The sequence below is a fragment of the Palaemon carinicauda genome, chromosome 5 (assembly GCF_036898095.1).
Source record: "Palaemon carinicauda isolate YSFRI2023 chromosome 5, ASM3689809v2, whole genome shotgun sequence".
In the NCBI taxonomy this organism is placed as follows: domain Eukaryota; kingdom Metazoa; phylum Arthropoda; class Malacostraca; order Decapoda; family Palaemonidae; genus Palaemon; species Palaemon carinicauda.
The window spans coordinates 117,735,891-117,742,667 of record NC_090729.1 but is presented as its reverse complement, the minus strand read 5'-3'; positions in this window follow the sequence as shown (position 1 = coordinate 117,742,667).

The window sequence follows — 6,777 nt, the reverse complement described above, 5'->3', positions numbered from 1 at the left end:
CTCTCTCTCTCTCTCTCTCTCTACAATGTCAGCTGTCAAAGAGTTAGATATTCGTACCAGTTTCTTATGATTGCAATATCACCTTTACCAACACCTACAGAGAGAGAGAGAGAGAGAGAGAGAGAGAGAGAGATGTGAAGACCATTGTAACTCTAGACTTCAAATCTAACACCAGCCCTGGGAGCCTAATAAGAGCGGCAATGCAGATTAATCAAAATAGCTGAACGTTGTGAACTTTTGAAGAATGACGTCACAATTGAATTTATGATTATACGAATTCACTCAATAGCTTCTAGTTGTTACATAATAATATACATCGACAAATGCTACTTCTATAAAAATGTTTGTAGCGAATGATGCAATTGAAGAATTGCAGAGAACTTTTGGAACTTTTTAGATTAATTTAGGAATTTTGAGTTTCAGCGCCAAAGTTCCTTTTAGAAGTAAACACTGAAGTTGCACAGGAAAGGAAGGGAACAGAAAAAGGTAGGAAATAGAGAAAATGCAAGTACGCATAGCCAAAGAATCAGTGCAATGACATGAAACTAGTGCCTACAGTACACCAGGCGAGTTACAACGGCAGCAAATCCTATCTGTAACCGCCACCCCCCCCCCCCCCCCCCCCCCCCCAACTGACAAGAAAAGCGCTTTAGCAGTCTAGATAATTCACAGAAGATGACGGATGTAACCAATAACATAGCAAGGACGTAGAGGCCTACCTATTATTACATGGGCTTTCTTCTTTAACCAATATGCACAAAAGGGGTTTGAGAGAGAGAGAGAGAGAGAGAGAGAGAGAGAGAGAGAGAGAGAGAGAGGAGAGAGAGAGAGAGAGAGAGAGATTCGCGTATCAAAAAGTCTACATTTTCAGCAAAATTCAAAGTTAAGTAAGTTATTGGAGTGTACAAGTTTATCTCCACAGCATTTAATTTCTCTTCCTGCCAGCCTCCACTGCTAAATATATTCACAATTGTTTTACGCCCTAGGATTTATACGAAAGTAGAATTCACAACATTAAGCTGCGCAATGCACATTGTTTACTTCGAGGGCAACCTCTTGTCCTCATTATAATTCTTCTATCGATTTTTTTTTTTTTGATGAAATAATTGCCAAGTTATTGATGGCACTAATCTACAAGTCCCCTTATGAAGACCGACGCACAAGGTCCACCCATACTTCCACAGGGATCCTCTTCACGAACTTCTATGCGGACATTGTAGAGGGACGCCTTTTGGGCAGATGGAGAAAGGGCCTAACAAGTTGAGGACCTCTGGAGGATGTTCTAGCCACGTAAGAGTCCTACATTCTAGCAGAGCAAGGATGGACTTTCTTACAATTGTCAACTTGGAAAGCCACCCTTGAAGAAATCGTACGAGTATCCCTCAGGTCCAACATATTTGAACAAGGACGTCGAAAGGAGAGTTAGAAAGACTCTGGATATATAACAATTTTATCAAACCGTAACCAGCGAGTCCAACACACATTAATATAAAAGATTCCAATCCACAGTCGCCATCTAAAAGAACATGCTTGTCTCCCTTGTGTAGAAACTCATTCGATAAGACGGGACGTCGTAAACAAATACATAATATGCCCAGTACAGAAATGAAGTTTCCCTTGAAGAATTCTTCCTAATACGTCCAGCAAAGGAACCACAAACTATCCAGCCATTCAAATCCACGAACAGTAGCATCTCATCGACAACAAACTCAATGGTGAGTTCACTTAAAGTGGTATACTGTAAGCACTACCTGATGTTTTTGCAGCATTGTACCCAGAAATGGATTGGCCTCACAGGTCCCAACGCCGGCCAAAATGAACCAAATTAATTCATCCACCCTAATTAATCCAACATAGACATTAATTTACAAAAAATGATGTAGTAATGATCTATAAGATATCGCATATTACAACACATTAAAACCTTTGGCAAGTTGCAGAGAGAGAGAGAGAGAGAGAGAGAGAGAGAGAGAGAGAGAGAGAGAGAGAGAGAAATTTCCTTACAATTTCCTATATCATTAAAAGCTTGTTGAAAGACCTTTGATTTTCAGGTATTAATTAAAGTCAAAACCTACATGCAGTTCTATCTAATAAATTGTTCTGTTTTGCTGTTTTAGTGCAAACCGGAATAGACAGATTCATTCCATTAAATACTGCAATATTTTTCAGGTCTCCCAAAGTAATGAATAAGAATTAGATCGTGGAAATTGATAGTGAATTGATCTATAGAAATGTCAATGCATAGGAGAACTTGAATCAATGAGTTTTAATTTGGTCTAACAAATGAAACCCCCCATCGTATAGAAAGTTATCAAAGGTGTTTGCAAATACTTTGATTTATCAAGTGCCAGGAAATGAGAGAATGTAATCTACCACACAGGATATAACAGCAGTGTTTTATGTTTATGTTGCATTGTTGTATACACAGATAGTTCTGACTACAATGTTAACTATTCCTTTACATCTTCGTGTCAGTCAGTTAGGTCTTGACTAGTTTTCTGTCTCGATAGAAGAAGTGGAGAGGATCCGAGGTCTCCATCTTGGTCAAGACGAGACTGGGGCAACATACAGTAGAAGGAATCCTGTGTGGAACTTGCCAATAACATATCGGAGTTTTCGAGTGTTAATCTGTGATCAGTGTATCCTGTTGTTATACCTAAATATATCCAGATTGGTTAAACCTCTGAAATGTGAACTGAGCTTAATTAAGTGCATTACATATATTTTGAGTTATTCACGTTACAGCCAAATCATATATATGCTCTATTTTCACTTGCATTTTAAGTGAATAGTATATTTTAAACTACTCAGAAATATTGTATAATTATCTTTCTAACTTAACTGGTTATGTAATCCAAACTGGTCTAAAATAAACTTAAACTCTTGTTGATCTTTGATATTTTATTTATGTGATGTTAATAATTATAACCCTTTTCAAATTTGACTAAAAAAAAGTTAGTGAAATTTTACTTGAATTTATCAACCTCAAAACTAAATTTCCCCATATACTGAGAAACTTACCAGTGATACTGATAATCACTAAGACAAAATTTCTTCACTAAAATTGCCATAAACATTTTGTTCGACAAGTTGAGAAATTCAATCCAAAACTGATTTGAAATCCTTTCAATTTCAATGAATTTTCAGTCCCACACCAAAAAAATCCATTGTAATTACAGAGTGAAATTTATGACTATTCTGATATATATCATAAAGGACTTAACTGTGTACCAAAAGGTTTTGAAATACTGCAACAACCTAACTAGATCTGTGTGTGTGTGTGTGTGTGTGTGTGTGTGTGAGGGAACTAGTAGATATTTCAGCACGGAATAGTCTTGGAAGACCCTGAAAGGGGCATCTAAGGTTCCGTCAGAAGGTACTAGTTGGACTATAGGGGTCAGTCAGTGATTGACACTCACGCATCTAGCAATGACGTCACCTATTTTCACGTTGTTGGTTGGCTACTAGGTAATAACAGAATGGAAAGTGCTCTCTCTCTCTCTCTCTCTCTCTCTCTCTCTCTCTCTCTCTCTCTCTCTCTCTTTGCGTGCACATCTTCAGAAGTAATTATTTTTTTCAGTTTCAACAAGTAATGAATTTTGAGTAATCAGTGTTCCAAATCAAACCATTATTCTCTATCCTTGGGTACTCCCATAGCCTCTGTACCATGATCTCGGGTTATTTCTCTTGCTTGAGGTTATATTATTCTATCTGTTTCCTTATTTCCTTTCCTCACTGGGCTATTATCCCTGATGAAGCCCTAACGTCTTATAGCATCCTTCTTTTCCAAGCAGGGTCGTAGCTTAATAATAATAATAATAATAATATCCTCTTATACTTCACATTCGTCATTCTTGCTATCCCACCTCTTGGGCGCTGTTCATTGTACTTGAGTTCACATGTGTTATGAAAACTTCGTGGCAGAGAGAGAGAGAGAGAGAGAGAGAGAGAGAGAGAGAGAGAGAGAGAGAGATTTTGGGTATAGACAACATCACCAATAATTGAAAACACTTGGCAGTTTGATTACAACATCATTTTACTTGTTTTGTTAATACATGAATTCTGCTGCTTCTCCACAAACGTTGAATGTTATGGGGACTGACTTGAAACAGGATTTATGTAGAATTGCAAACCTTACATGAGGGTGAGGGTAATGGGTGAATAGGGTGAGGGAAACGGGTGAATAAGGTAATGGGTGAATGGGGTGAGGGAAACGGGTGAATAAGGTAATGGGTGAATGGGGTGAGGGAAACGGGTGAATAAGGTAATGAGTGAATGGGGTGAGGGAAACGGGTGAATAAGGTAATGGGTGAATGGGGTGAGGGAAACAGGTGAATGGGGTGAGGGTAATGGGTGAATGGGGTGAGGGAAACGGGTGAATGGGGTGAGGGTAATGGGTGAATGGAGTGAGGGAAATGGGTTAAAGGGGGAAGAGAGAGAGAGAGAGAGAGAGAGAGAGAGAGAGAGAGAGAGAGAGAGAGAGAGAGAGCAACTCCTATGTATATCACTTGGTCAAGATCACACTAATGATAGTCTACAGTAAACCAGTAGTTAAAACTTCGTTTTAAGCTTAAAACTTTTATAATTCTATTTACGAACTTCAAATGCAGATTAAACGAACAATAATATCGAGGAATATTTAGATAAAATGTAAAAAAAAACTTTGCAAATCATGTAAACGGTGTAGATTAGTGTTGCAGGTTGCATGAGAACATCGGCCTATGTCGGTGTTTGTTGGTTTGACCAATGAAACTTATTTTGTTCCTCCAGTCTCACTGTTCCATTTAATATGATGTAAAAGTCAAATTGAAAAATATGATAGATAATAAAAAATGAAATTCGTGAAAAATGTAAATAATTACACAACATTTTAGTGTGTATCCAGTTATCTGGAGTAAGATGTTCTCACCCTTACGATGTCAGACAGTAAGGGTCATTTCATTCTTTTTTCCTTTATAATAGTATACGTCTTTTTAACGAAAGAATTATCCTTCGATTTGATTTGGTTTCGAATTCGTTTTTGAAACTTGGATTTAATGTCGTTAATCATAACTTCATTTGAGATTTTTATGCTTTATTTTAGTTTAGGCCTAAGTGACTTGATTTTCATATGCTTATTCCAGGCCTATAACCGTAAGACTTTTACAATGATATAATCATGCAGAGTCGAAGTTAGAATGAAAGACATTCGAACACAAAATACGTCTATTTCACGATTATGTAAGACTAGGCCTACGCCATTGTTTCTTATGTACATCTCCTCTATTATTTGAATATTTTGAGCATTATTGCCTGAGGGCCAGGGTAGGAAAGAGGAGGAGAGGGACAGTGTAGAATACGGTGTAGGATAGGGAAGGGACTGGGTAGGATACGGGAAGGACCAGGTTGGCGGATGGGGATGGGAGGAATGGCTGGATAGGGTTGGAGACAGGGTGGGACGTAGGGTTTCGGATGGGTCGGGTTGGGAGCTATTAATGTTCCTCGGGATGGGTGGGATAGGGGAGACATAGAGGTTCTTCTTTGGGACAGGGATAGAGAGAAGAGGAGTTATTATGAGACAGAGGAGCATAATGTCTCCTCATCACCTTCGAAGGAGGACATTGAAACTTGCAACTAACACCTACAGTCCGTTGCAAGGAGCAACTTGCTACAGTAAATGTGCGTGCGTGCGTGTGTTTATGCAAGGCTGTTCTTATATGCAACTAACCGTTGATTCTTTGCCTATAGGTATATATGAAACTTAATTATGTACGTGCGCAGATTATCAATACTGAGAACCGGATGTTGAGGAGCCACCGTCCTTGACCTACTTACAATCATACTTTGAGTTTTGTTAGGATTCAACTTCATACCCCATAATATGCACCATGCACTAATTTTAGCTAAATCCCTATATAGGGATTCATCAATTGATGCAAAGAGAGTAGCATCATCTGCATATGCAACAAGTTTGTTTTCTAGGTCTAACCACATGTCATGTGTATATAGTATGAATAGTAATGGGCCAAGAACACTACCGTGTGGAACACCGGATATCACATTCCTATACTCACTATGGTGCCCATCAACAACTCCTCTTTGAGATCTATTACTTAAAAAAAATCAATAATAATGCTAAGAAACGACCCACCCACTCCCAACTGTTTAAGTTTGAAAACAAGTATATATATATATATATATATATATATATATATATATATATATATATATATATATATATATATATATATATATATGTGTGTGTGTGTGTGTGTGTGTGTGTGTGTGTGCTGAAGACAACACATTTCCCATATTATGAAGAACCATTTAAATATAGAAATAAATATATCAAAGTTAATAATTCTTTGAAAATATATCAAGTTTAATTAATTAATTTGGCGAAGCAACTCCTTTTTACAGTTCAGAACAAAATGAAACTATTTATTTATAAGAAAAGAACAATTAAAATAAGAACCGTTGTTCTGATTTACTGTTGTTTCAACGATGAGTCAAAGGTTCGAGTCCTTGAACAGCTTAAAGTATGTCTCATTTTTTTTTATTGAATATGTATTCTCAATCTTGAATTTGATATTAAATCTCACTGTGGTTGATATATACTTATGAATATATAAGAAAACATAATAATAACATGAATTTTATTCGCCTCGTCCCCAGTTTTTTAATTGGACACACGTCCTAAAAAGTGACGTTGAGGCCATCTGTCGGTAGAGAAGAAAATTAATTACCTTGAAAAAATGCTACTAAAATGTCATATTATTCTAGATGTATATAGCGTAT